This window comes from Papio anubis, chromosome 18 (genome assembly GCF_008728515.1).
Source record: "Papio anubis isolate 15944 chromosome 18, Panubis1.0, whole genome shotgun sequence".
NCBI lineage: Eukaryota > Metazoa > Chordata > Mammalia > Primates > Cercopithecidae > Papio > Papio anubis.
Genome location: NC_044993.1, coordinates 31,045,345 through 31,059,390, shown reverse-complemented (window position 1 = coordinate 31,059,390; position 14,046 = coordinate 31,045,345). Strand labels below are relative to the sequence as shown.

Below are 14,046 nucleotides of genomic sequence, written 5' to 3'. Positions count from 1 at the left end.
TGTCTCAAAAAAAAAAAAAAAAAAAGATGAGAAAATGTAGGCTGACATAGTTGACGTATTTTGTCTGATGCCTTACAGCCACTAGGACCCAACCAAGATGCCTTACTTTCAACCCTAATAGTTTCCCTAAACACAAGTCATGTCACCTCCTTCCTGAATGTTTCCTTATCCCCCACCCTTTTTTTTTTTTTTTTTTTTTGAGATGGAGTCTCACTTTGTCACCCAGGCTGGAGTGCAGTGGCGTGATCTCGGCTCACTACAACCTCTGCCTCCTGGGTTCAAGTGATTCTCCTGCCTCAGCTCCCTGAGTAGCTGGGTTACAGGCGCCACCACTACGCCCGACTAATTTTTGTATTTTTAGTAGAGACGGGGGTTTCACCATGTTGACCAGGCTGGTCTCGGACTCCTGACCTCAAGTGATCCGCCCGCCTCAGCCTCCCAGAGTGCTGGGATTACAGGCGTGAGCCACCGCGCCCGGCTTCCTTATCCCTTTATGGAGAGGGTCGCATGCGTATTTTGTGGGGCAGTTGTGAGGATTAATAAGATTAGCAGATTATGTCTAAAACAGGGCCTGATTTAGTAAGCACAAAATAACCCATGGTCATTAATGACAAACTCGTGTATGTCAAATCCTGGTGACTGTTTGTGGAAGGAAATGAATCAGTTTTAAAGAAAAAAGCAAAGGAATTTCAGACACATCCACAAGTCAAACAAGTCTTTCTCATGTGTAGTCTATTTCTCTGATACTCGTATCTTAAACCCAGATAGGGGCCCAGTGTGTTGGCTTATGCCTGTAAACCCAACACTTTGGTAGACTGAGGCAGGAGGATGGCGTGAAACCAAGAGTCTGAGACCAGCCTGGGCAACAAGATGAAACCCCCATCTCTTAAAAAAATAAAAACATTTAGCTGGGTGTGGTGTCACATGCCTGTGGTTCCAGCTACTCAGAAGGCTGAGGAGGGAGGATCTCTTGAGCCCATTAATTCAGGGTGCAGTGAGCCAAGATTGTGCTACTGCACTCCAGCCTGGGTAACAGAGTGAGACGCCGTCTCTAAATAAATAAGTACATACATAAATAAAATAAAACCGAGATAGAACTGTATACCTTGGCAATTTAATATCTCCTCTGTGGCTCCATGTTGCCTGAATGGTAAAGTCTAAACCCCTCCTTAGGGCCACATTATAGGTCCTTCCAGCCCAGCTCCAATTTACTGTCTCAGACCATTATGCTCTCATATGACCTTGACCTATGCTCCTATAGGCCATGATTTGGGATTCTACCTGTAAAAGGTAAAGTAGAGGTTCTTCTTCAAAGACTTTGCTCCCTGTCTAATTAGAAATAAATAGTAAAATGACCGGGCGCGGTGGCTCAAGCCTGTAATCCCAGCACTTTGGGAGGCCGAGACGGGCGGATCACGAGGTCAGGAGATCCAGACCATCCTGGCTAACACGGTGAAACCCCGTCTCCACTAAAAAATACAAAAAACTAGCCAGCGAGGTGGCGGGCGCCTGTAGTCCCAGCTACTGGGGAGGCGGAGGCAGGAGAATGGCGTGAACCCGGGAGGCGGAGCTTGCAGTGAGCTGAGATCCGGCCACTGCACTCCAGCCTGGGCGACAGAGCGAGACTCCGTCTCAAAAAAAAAAAAAAAAAAAGAAAGAAAGAAATAGTAACTTCTCTTAAAAACAAAATTTATTCAAAGACCCATACTGACATTCTTAAATATCTGCTAGCCGTAATAAAGAAATCAATGTACTTTATGTTCTTAGCTCCCATAATTCAGCCTAAATATTTGCCCTGGCATGCTTGTACTGGTCCAAGCAAGCATCAGGTCATAGCCTGTTCCTCTTCCGTATTTTACCGTTCTCAGCATTCTACAAGTTACTTCCTCCTTCCTTTGCTCTCCTCTGCCTTTGCCTCTTTTAAAAAGTTCTAAGTCGCTAGCCAATCAGAACAAATACAAAATGTGAGGACCCGTTCCAGCCAATGAAAACAGGACACAGCAGCAAGGTGGACGCATCAGCTTATAAATGACCCTGTCTCCTTTGTTCGGTGTACTCTCATGGCAAAACTGCTGTCGAGTGTACCCTTTCTGCAGAAAGTATAAAAATGGCCTTGCGGCCGGGCGCGGTGGCTCAAGCCTGTAATCCCAGCACTTTGGGAGGCCGAGACGGGCGGATCACGAGGTCAGGAGATCGAGACCATCCTGGCTAACACGGTGAAACCCCGTCTCTACTAAAAATACAAGAAAATTAGCCGGGCGAGATGGTGGGCGCCTGTAGTCCCAGCTACTTGGGAGGCTGAGGCAGGAGAATGGCGTGAACCTGGGGGGGCGGAGCTTGCAGTGAGCCGAGATCGCGCCACTGCACTCCAGCCTGGGGCACAGAGCAAGACTCCGTCTCAAAAAAAAAAAAAAAAAGGCCTTGCTAAGGAAATTAAATTTATGTTCAAGTGCTGTTTCTTTACGGCACCAAGAAACAAGCATTTCAAACATACTAGTACATTAGTTTGCTCAGGCTGCTGTAACAAATCCCCATGAACTGGGTGGTTTAAAACGACAGAAATTTATTCACTCACAATTCTGGCGGGCAAAAGTCAAAAATCAAGGTGTTGGCGGGGTTTGTGCCTTATGGGGTCTCAGAGACTCTGTTCCATGCTTTTCCTAGCTTCTGGCAATTGTCTGCAGTCCTGGGCATTCCTGTGCTGTCAGAGGCATCACTGATCTCTGCCTCTGGTGTCACACAGTGTTCTCTCCCTGTCTGTCTCTCCTCTTCTTTTAAGGACACCAATCATATTGGGGTAGGGTATATCTTAATTGCCTCATCTTCACCTGATTACATCTGTAAAGACCCTATTTTCAAATAGATCACATTAATGAGTTCCCCAGGTTAGAACTTAAACATATCTTTTTGGGGGGCACATTTCAACCTGTAACAACGACTATTCCCAAAACAATAACACTTCCAGGTATAAACCCTAGAGATCTCCTCACACATTTTTAAGGCTGTCAGTGAAGCATTGTTTATAAAAGCAAAGCGGAACAACCTAGTCGCCCATTGACGGAGGAAGAGATGGATGTTCTGCTACAGTCCCATGATGGAGCGTTACAGAACTACCAACATGAATGAGCTCAATAGATGTCACCATGGAAACACCTCAAAAACGTAAACACACTATCGAATTATACATATAATATGGTGCCACTTAGATAATATTTTTAAAATACATGAAACCAGAACATAATTCATTCATAAGTGTACGTAAAAGTTTGAAAAAATATGCCAAGGATATAGTTCAATCCAGGATTAGGAGGGCATGAGCGTATTTGCCCTTGTGGAGGGAAGGAGACAACTTTGTCATATTTGCTTCGTAAAAATTACAGATAAAAGGCAGGTGTGGTGGCTCATGCCTGTAATCCCAGCACTTTGGGAGGCCAGGGTGTGCGGATCACCTGAGGTCAAGAATTAGAGACCAGCCTAGCCAATATGGTGAAACTCTGTCTCTACTAAAAATACAAAAATTAGGCAGATGTGGTGGCGTGTGCCTGTAGTTCCAGCTACCCAGGAGGCTGAGGTAGCAGAATCACTTAAACCTGGGAGGCGGAGGTTGCAGTGAGCGTAGATCGTGCCACTGCACTCCAGCCTGGGCACAGAGCAAGACTCTGTCTCAAAAAAAATAAAGAAAAAAGAAAAAGAAAAAGATACAGATAAGATTAACAATTGTCACCATTTTGGGGTTGAGTATTTGTTACATTGGATTCTGTACTTTTCCGTGTGTGTGTGTGTGTGTGTGTGTGTGTGTGTGTCTGTGTGCATATAGTTTTTTTTGTGTGTGTATGTGTATATATATACATATAGATATATGCTAATTTGAGTTCCTGATATGAAAGGTGGATTGGAAGGAACAACCCTACAGTGGGCAGACTAGGTAGAAGGAAGGTTTACACAGGAATCCAGGCAAGAAATTCTGATTGCCTGAGTTCAGCTAGAGGTAACAGTGATGGAGAAAAGGTTACAGATCTGGGGCATATGAAGGAGGTAGAATCGGATGGATTTGGTGATTAGATTCAGACAAAGGTAGAAAAGGAGTCAGAAATAATTCCCAATGCTTTAGTTAAAATTGGGGTTGTCTGCAATTAACAGAGACCCCGAATAATTGACTTAACATAAAATATATCTTTCTCACATAAAAATCTAGAGATAGGCAACCCAGGCCTGAGGTGGCATTTCTGACCCACTGAGTCCTGAGGTAGTCAGGTCCTTCCAGCTCTTTGCCCCGCCCTCCCTAAAGGGTGGCTGACTCTCAGTGGTCCAAGATAGTAGCCATAGCTTCAGCCATCACATCTCCATTCAAGGCAGCTGGAATGCAAAGGACTTACACCAGTTAACTTTTAAAAGAATTAAAATATGGGCCAAGTGCAATGGCTCATGCCTGTAATCCCAGCACTTTGGGAGGCTGAAGCAGGAAGATTGCTTGAGTCCAGGATCAGTCTACACCAGTCTAGGCAACATAGTGAGACCCTGTCTCTACAAAAAATGCAACAATTAGCCAGGCATGGTGGTGTGCGCCTGTAGTTGCAGCTACTTGGGAGGCTGAGGTGGGAGGATTGCTTGAGCCTGGGAGGCAGAGGTTGCAGTGAGCTGAGATTGTCCAACTGTACTCAAGCTTGGGCAACAGAGTGAGACCCTGTCTGGGGGCGGGGGGTGGAGGGGAAGTTAAAATAGGAGGAGGAAGAGTGTGACAAAGATCAGATGGAGGAGAGAGTGAGCCAGGGGAGCACAGAGGAGGAAAGGGCTCAATGCCAGCTGTGGAAATCAGGGAGGCCTTCATGGGGGAGGTGACATTTGATCTGAACTTTAAAGGACAGTGTTAATGTGGTATGTGGAGGAGGAAGGAAGGAAAAGACATGGCCTATGCCCCTCCTGATTATCTTCCTTGTCCTGGCTGTGTACCTCCCCAGTCTCCCTCCTCTTTTGCACACCTGCCCCTTCTGGCCATTGCCTTGGACTTTTTCACCCACGCACCTCATACTTCCAACCCTACTATTAATTACTTGAATTTATGAATCCTGCATTTCAGGTTTTGGTACAGAGCCACGGTTCCTTAAAGCCATCCACCTGCTCTTACAGTCTCAGGAGCAAATGACAGCACTCCTTCTCCCTCGGGGTTAATCACTATATCTCTACTTCTCTGTATTTTACAATATGGAGTAAATGCTCGTTAAAAAAAATCATCAGTTTTTTTATTTTTGAGCAAGACTCCATCTAAAAAAAAATCACACATTTTGTTAAAACATTATGAGTTTTATTTTTTTTGCGATTTTTTTTTTTCTTTAGCTCTTCAGCTATTGTCATTGTTAGTGTATTTTATGTGTGGCCCAAAACAGTTCTTCTAGCATGGCCCAGGAAGCCAAAAGATTGGATACCTCTGTCTTACACTGTCACCTCGGGACATCTATTAAGCGTAGATGTTGCAAAACAATGAACTTTGTCCTCAAGAAACACAAGTACTTTACTAAAAATGCACATGTAGACCTATGATTTTAATTTAAAACCATCTTCTTGGTATTTAGTGAAGAGCCCTTCCCTCTACCCTTTCTCTTCTCCTTCCACCATTCCAGGGACTAAGTACAGGACTATGTCTAGCTCCAAGAGGTCTAGGGACAAAGGTCTCTCCCAGAAGACAGGTGTTGGTAAAAATGAACAAGAGCACATTTATAAAGGGATTATTTTACTTCCTCTACTTTTAACATACTTTGAGCATTATAACTTATTTTATTATTTAATGCACAGCAATAATAACTAAAATGCGCATATAGAACGATGGTTAGGCGATCTGAACTAATCTAACTCCTGGGCATAGAACCCTTCTCTCTGCAAAATTCCTCCTCCCCACCACCCACCACTACCCAATGAGCAGTCAGCATACCCTCCAAGACATCAACTTTAACAATTCTGTCCCCAAAATGCAGCGACTTCTATAATATTAAAAAAACCCCAAAACTTGAAGGGTATTACTTTAGTTCTTTTAGCATATTTTGTGCATTTTTAAACATCTAGGAAGATGAGATGTTTCACATAGGACTGAAGTTTTTCACTATACACACAGTCCCATTGAGTTAACAGTGCACATACATAACAAAGGCTATAATTTCAATATGTTTTCTGACTAGGAACATTCTGGCCTAGAACCCTTCCCCTTCCTACCTCTATGAACCCAGGGGACAAGTATAAGCATCTGCAATGCTTAGAAGGGATTTTTAAATTTTAATTTTAATTAATTAATTTTTTTAAGATGGAGTCTCGTTCTGTCGCCCAGGTTGGAGTGCATTAGTGCAAGCTTGACTCACTGCAACCTCCGCCTCCTGGGTTCAGGAGATTCTCCTGCCTCAGCCTCCTGAGTAGCTGGGATTATAGGCACGTGCCACCATACCTGGCTAATTTTTTTTTTTTTTTTTTTTTTTTTTTGTATTTTTAGTAGAGATGGGGTTTCACCATGTTGGTCAGGCTGGTCTTGAACTCCTGACCTCATGATCCACCTGCCTTGGCCTCCCAAAGTGCTGGGATTACAGGTATGAGCCACTGAGCCCAGCCTGGGATAGAGCCTCACTCTATCACCCAGGCTGGAGTGCAGCGGTGCAGTCTTGGCTCACTGCAACCTCTGCCTCCCAGGTTCAAGCCATTCTCCTGCCTGAGCCTCTGGAGTAGCTGAGATTACAGGCACCCATCAGTATTGCCAGCTAATTTTTGTATTTTTAGTAGAGACGGGGCTTTGTCATGTTGGCCAGGCTGATCTCAAACTCCTGACCTCAGATGATCCACCCGCCTGGGCTTCCTAAAGTGCTGGGATTACAGGTGTGAGCCACCATGGCTGGCCTTACAAGGGATTTTAACAATTTCACTTCCATAAGTGTTTTTAAGAACAGTCTTTCCTATGAATTTTAACGTAAAGTACTCAGTGTATTAGTTTACTAACTCCACTTTTGTCATACGCTGGCAAATTCTTTTTTTTTTTTTTTTGAGACGGAGTCTCGCTCTTTCGCCCAGGCTGGAGTGCAGTGACGCGATCTCGGCTCACTGCAAGCTCCGCCTCCCGGGTTCACGCCATTCTCCTGCCTCAGCCTCCCGAGTAGCTGGGACTACAGGCGCCCGCCACCTCACCCGGCTAATTTTTTTTGTATTCTTTTTTAGTAGAGACGGGGTTTCACCGTGTTAGCCAGGATGGTCTCGATCTCCTGACCTCGTGATCCACCCGTCTGGGCCTCCCAAAGTGCTGGGATTACAGGCTTGAGCCACCGCGCCCGGCTGACAAATTCTTTAACATCTTGAAAGACTAGATGTTGTAAAGCAGGACTCATTTGACCTTTATATACACTGATACGCAGCAAAGTAAAATTAAACGCACAGACGTGAGGGACAACGGTCAAATGTTGTTCACCAGAAACACTCTTGTATAAAGCCCTTTGAACTTTCTCCTCCTTCCTCCCTGAACCAGCACAAATATAATAATGTGTACTGCTCAGAGAAGTGGTGTGATCAATTTCTAAAAGACAATATTTCATATGAATTTTAACAGAAAGATATCTACAAAATGTATTATTTACTACCTCTACTTTTAACATACTTGGTCCACTTCTAAATATCTAGAAAGAGTAGATGTTTCAAATAAGGACTTAGGCCGGGTGTAGTGGCTCATGTCTGTAATCCCAGCACTTTGGGAGGCTGAGACGGGTGGATCACGAGGTCGGAAGTTCAAGACCAGCCTGATCAACATAGTGAAACCCCATCTCTACTAAAAATACAAAAATTAGCCTGGAGTGGTGGCACGCGCCTGTAGTCCCAGCTACTTGGGAGGTTGAGGCAGGAGAATCGCTTGAACCCGGGAGGTGGAGGTTGCAGTGAGCCGAGATTGTGCCACTGCACTGCAACCTGGGTGACAGAGTGAGACTCCATCTCTAAATAAATAAATAAATAAATAAATAAAATAAAATAAAAAATAAGGACTTAAGTTTTCTCCTATATACACAGTAGTGTTAAATAAATGACACATGTAGCAATGGTTATATCTGAAAGTATCTTCTAAATAGGAACATTCTGGTTTCTTTTCCTTTTTGCTTTTTACATTTTCACTTCCTTGTTAGTGCAATGGAACATTCTGGTTTGAATCCTTCATTTCTTCCAACTCCTCTCCACCACCAATCTGGTGGATATAGGGACATGTGTCACTTAGAAGAGACGTTATCATTTCATGTCCAAAAGTCCTTTTCAGAAGACAGCCTTTTCATGAGTTTTAACACAAACTGTACAAAATGTGTTATTTACTAATATTCAGAGACTAGATATTAAAAAATTAAGACTCATTTGCCCAGTATATACACAATACAGACAGTACAACAAAGTTAAGTGAAATGCATGTAACATATAGGGCAATGGGTAAGGAAAATTTTCTTTTTATTTATTTATTTGAGATGGAGTTTTGCTTTTGTTGCCCAGGCTGGAGCGCAATGGCATGATGTCAGCTCACTGCAACCTCCGCCCCCCGGGTTCAAGCAATTTTCCTGTCTCAGCCTCCCAACTACTTGGGAGTAGTTGGGATTACAGGTGCCTCCTACCTCACCCGACTGATTTTTGTATTTTTAGTAGGGATGGGGTTTCGCCATGTTGGCCAGGCTGGTCTTGAACTCCTGACCTTGGGTGATCTGCCCCGCCTCAGCCTCCCAAAGTGCTGGAATTACAGGCATGAGCCATGAGCCACTGCACCCGGCTGATAAGCTGAAATTTTCTAGTACACAGTAGCAAAACACATTTCATAATATCTTCCCTCCTATCTCCCTGAACCCAATGAACAACCACAGAGATTATACTGTTCTCAGAGGTGGTTTCACAATTCTGCTTCCAACACAGTATTTTGATTAGTTTTTTAAAGCCACTTATACAAAGTGTTATTCTACTATTTCTTTTTTCTTTTTTTTTTGAGATGGAGTTTTGCTCTTGTTGCCCAGGCTGGAGTGCAGTGGCACGATCTCTGCTCACGCAACCTCCACCTCCCGGGTTCAAGCCATTCTCCTGCCTCAGCCTCTCAAGTAGCTGGAATTAGAGGCATGCACCACCGCCCCTGGCTAATTTGTATTTAGTAGAGACGGGGTTTCTCCATGTTGGTCAGGCTGGTCTCGAACTCCTGACCTCAGATGATCCTCCCTCCTCAGCCTCCCAAAGTGCTGGGATTATAGGCGTGAGCCACCGCACCCAGCCTACTACTTATACTTTTAAATACATCAAGCGTTTCTAAATATATAGAAAGACTACATATTTCATATTAGAACTTGCCCACTATATACACAGCACTGTTAAAATTACACACAATTGTTACAGGTTGGTGCAAAAGTAATTGAGCTTTTGCATTTAATCTGAGGTATCTTCTAAATATGACCATCGTGGGCTTGAACCATACACTCCTCACTTCCTTCTCTCTGTCATCAATGCAGAGGACTAGTACAGGCATGTGTAATGGTTAGAGAGGTTGAACAAACTCATATCCTAAAGTCATTTACAGACGACAATGTTTCCTGTGAATTTCAATACAAACTGTACAAAATGAGCCAATTTTACTAAGACTTGGTCATAGGCTGGCAGCCTTTTTAACATCTAGAGACTAGATGTTGCAAAATTAAGGACTCATTTGTGCATTACATACACTGGATACACAGCAAAACCAAATAAACAGAATGTGCAGAAAAACGGTGTCTGAAAACTTCCAAGTGTGAATGCACTAGCATATTACCTTTTGCAATTCCTTCCCTCCCACCTCCTGCAAACCATTGAACAAGTATAGATGGTACTATCCTGCTCATAGAGGTGGTTTAACAATTTTATTTCCAAAAGATAATATTTCTTATGAATTTCAGCAACAAGATATTTACAAATTGATATTTTACTGTCTCTATATTGAATATGCGTTGGGTACTTGTAAACATCTACATAGACTAGGTGTTTCAGGTAAGGATAGTTGTCCTCATAGACATAGCAGTGTTGAATGAGCCTCACACATGAAGCAATAGTTGCAGTTTTTTTCTTTTTTTTTTGAGACGGAGTCTCGCTCTGTCGCCCAGGCTGGAGTGCAGTGGCGCGATCTCGGCTCACTGCAAGCTCCGCCTCCCGGGTTTACGCCATTCTCCTGCCTCAGCCTCCCGAGTAGCTGGGACTACAGGCGCCCGCCACCTCGCCCGGCTAGTTTTTTGTATTTTTTAATAGAGACAGGGTTTCACCATGTTAGCCAGGACGGTCTTGATTTCCTGACCTTGTGATCCGCCCGTCTCGGCCTCCCAAAGTGCTGGGATTACAGGCGTGAGCCACCGCGCCCGGCCTTGCAGTTTTTTTTCTTTTCTTTTCTTTTCTTTCTTTCTTTCTTTTTTTTTTTTCTGATATAGAGTCTGGCTCTGTGATGCAGGCTGGATCTCAACTGACTGCAACTTCCGCCTCCTGGCTTCAAGCAACTCTTGTGCCTCAGCCTCCCAAGTAGCTGGGATTACAGGCACGGATCTGCTCACCTTGGCCTCCTAACAACTTGGATTACAGGCATGAGTCACTGTGCCTGACCGGTTTTTTTTTTTTCTTTCTTTCTTATTAGAAAATATGGGATGCTTCATGAATTTGCATGTCATCCTCGCACTGGGGCCACGCTAATCTTCTCTGTATCATTCCAGCTTTAGCGTATATGCTGCCAAAGTGAGCACAATAGTTTTCATTTGACAGTGTCTTCCCAACATGAACATTCTGGCCTAAAACTGTTCCCTTCTACACCAATGCAGTGGGCTATAATGCTCAAATTTTCAGATGACATTCTTTCCTAGGAATTTTTTTTTTTTTTTTTTGACGGAGTCTCGCTCTGTCGCCCAGGCTGGAGTGCAGTGGTGCGATCTCAGCTCACTGCAAGCTCTGCCTCCCTGGTTCATGCAATCCTCCTGCCTCAGCCTCCCAAGTAGCTGGGACTACAGGTGCCCGCCACCATGCCCGGCTAATTTTTTGTATTTTTAATAGAGATGGGGTTTCACTGTGTTAGCCAGGACGGTCTCGATCTCCTGACCTCGTGATCCACCCGCCTCGGCCTCCCAAAGTGCTGGGATTACCGGCATGAGCCACCGTGCCTGGCCTTTTCTGAGGAATTTTAAAACAAAATGTACAAAATATATTAGTTTAACTAACTCTACTTTTGCTTTTGTCATACACTGGCAACCTCTCTAACATCTAGAAAGAGCAGCTGTTGTAAATTAGGACTTGTTTATCTTTTATGTACATTATATACACAGATAAGTAAAACAAAATGCACAGACAGAAGGGCTAGTGGTTAATCTTGCTTCATTATAAGCGCAGTGGTGCAGAGTTCATTGTACCTCCTTCTCTTCCTTCTTCCCCTGAACCGCGCACAAACATAACATACTACGCAAAAACAACATTTCATACGAATTTTAACAAAAAGATGCCTGTAACCCCAGCACTTTGGCAGGCCGAGGCCTGCAGATTGTTTAAGGTCAGGAGTTCAAGACCAGCCTGGCCAACCTGGTGAAACCCCATCTCTACTAAAAATACAAAAGTTATCCGGTTGTGGTGGTACATGCCTGTAATCCCAGCTACTTGGGAGGCTGAGGCAGGAGAATGGCTTGAACCTGGGAGGTGGAGGTTGCAGTGAGCCGAGATTGTGCCACTGCTCTCCAGCCTGGGCAGAGTGAGACTCTGTCTCAAAAAAAAAAGTTTTACAAAATGTGATATTTTACTACCTCTACTTTTAACATATATCAGGCACTTCAGAACGTCTAGAAAGACTAGATATTTCAAAAAAGTACTTTGCACTGTCAACTATATATAAAATAGTGAAGAATAAAATGTATACACAAAATAATGATGATAATATGAAAACATCTTCTCCATATGACCTGCCTGGCATAGAACCTTCTCTTCCTTCTCACAGTCTTCTGCTCCATGTCCTCTAAACCCCTGTACAAACGTGGACGTGTGTTACTCTTGGTGCTTCTACATTTCACAAAGTCATCTCCGGCGGAGGTGGTGGGGTGAGGGTGGGGTAGCTCATGCTTGTAATCCCAGCACTTAGGGAGGCTGAGGTGGGAGGATTGTTTGAGGCCAAGAGTTCTAGGCCAGCCTGGGAAATATAGCAAGACCCTATCTTTACAAAAAAAATAAAAAATTAAAAAAAAAATTAACTGGTTATGGTGGCATGAGCATGTAATCCCAGCTACTCAGGAGGCTGAGGTGGGAGGATTGCTTGAGTCCAGGAATTTGAGGCTATAGTAAGCTATGATCGCATCACTGCATTCCAGTCTAAGTGACAGCAAAATCCTGTCTCAAAAAAAAAAGAGAAAAAGAAAAAAAAGTCATTTTCAGGAGACACACCTCTTCTATGATTTTTTAAAAAAACAAATGGATGTTTACAAGATGTGTGATTTTCTAACTCTGTCATAGTTGGCAACCTCTTGACATCTAGAAGGACCAGATGTAACAAATTTTTTTTTTTTTTTTTGAGATGGAGTTTCGCTTGTTGGCTAGGCTGGAGTGCAATGGCGCAATCTCGGCTCACTGCAACCTCTGCCTCCTGGGTTCAAGCAATTCTCATACCTCAGCCTCCCGAGTAGCTGGGATTATAGATGCCAACCACCACACCCAGCTAATTTTTGTATTTTTATTACAGACAGTGTTTCACCATGTTGGCCAGGCTGGCCTCAAACTTTTGACCTACCCACCTTGGCCTCCCAAAGTGCTGGGATTACAAGTGTGAGCCACCGTGCCTGGCCACAAATGTTTTCCTTTTTCTTTTTCTTTTTATTGCTATTTTTCAGACAGGGTCTCGCTCTGCTGTGTTGCCCAGGCTCTAGTGCAGTGGCACACTCATAACTCACTGCAACCTCTGCCTCTCAGGCTCAAACATCCTCCTGCCTCAGCCTCCTGAGTAGCTGGTATCATAGGTGTGCATCACCACACTTGGCTAATTTTTAAATTTTTTGCAGATAAGGGGGTCTTGCTATGTTGCCTAGGCTGGTCGTGAACTGCTGAGCTAAAGCGATCTTCCCACCTTCACCTCCCAAAGTGCTGGGATTATAGGCATGAGCCACCAACCTGGCCAAATTTTTTCCTTTAAAAGATTGGGGGGCGGCTGGGCGTGGTGGCTCACGCCTGTAATCCCAGCACTTTGGGAGGGTGAGGCGGGTGGATCACGAGGTCAGTATTTTGAGACTATCTTGGCTAACACGGTGAAACCCCGTCTCTACTAAAAATACAAAAAATTAGCGGGCGTGGTGGTGGGCGCCTGTAGTCCCAGCTACTCGGGAGGCTGAGGCAGGGGAATGGTGTGAACCGAGGAGGCGGAGCTTGCAGTGAGCCGAGATCGTGCCACTGCACTCCAGCCTGGGAGAGAGAGCGAGACTCCATCTCAAAAAAAAAAAAAAAAAGTTGGAGGGCAAGTCGAGATTAGCTTTTAGCTTTTTCATATTATATACACAGGCCTTCTGTGTATTATGCACATAGCCAGTAAATCTTTCCAAAGGGTGGTGGGCATTTCCAGTTGGCCAAATGTGGTCTCTTATTCTACGACTTCTCTCTACCTTATTAAAGTCTGGTAGACTTGTCGGATGGCTGTTGACTCATCCATCTGTGGTTGTCCTGGGCTTCCTCATCTCCTGGCTGATTCAGGCCTAGGGAGGTCTTGTCCAATTGGGACAGAGCGGGCACCGGAGGATCCAGATCTGTGCGGCCCTATGGCCTACAGAGGTGACCAAGCCTGTGTCAATAGACCCGCTTTTTCACCTGGTCACACCTGTGCCACTCAAGGACATGTATCCTAGCAGCTTGCAGGGGGTTCACCTGGGCCTGGCAGGACTGGGCTGGGAGACCGGGTGGCTGGTATGGTCCAGGCTGGGAGAGGCTGCCACTGCCATCAAGTCACCCAGGTGGGGAGGGGAGGGAGGTTCCCTGCTGCTTGGGCCTGGCTGGTGGGCAGCCACAGCAAGAGCTCTGGGCGTCTACAGCGCAGAGGCTGCAGCC

The 14,046-nt window shown here is 44.6% G+C and overlaps 1 non-coding gene across 1 annotated transcript; it reads right to left on the bottom strand.

Annotated features, from left to right (window-relative positions):
• Positions 1–10,623: 10,623 nt before the first annotated feature.
• LOC116271416 lies at positions 10,624–10,730 on the bottom strand. Its single transcript, XR_004179970.1, has one exon. It is a non-coding gene; the product is annotated as a U6 spliceosomal RNA (small nuclear RNA).
• Between the last annotated feature and the right edge of the window lie 3,316 nt (positions 10,731–14,046).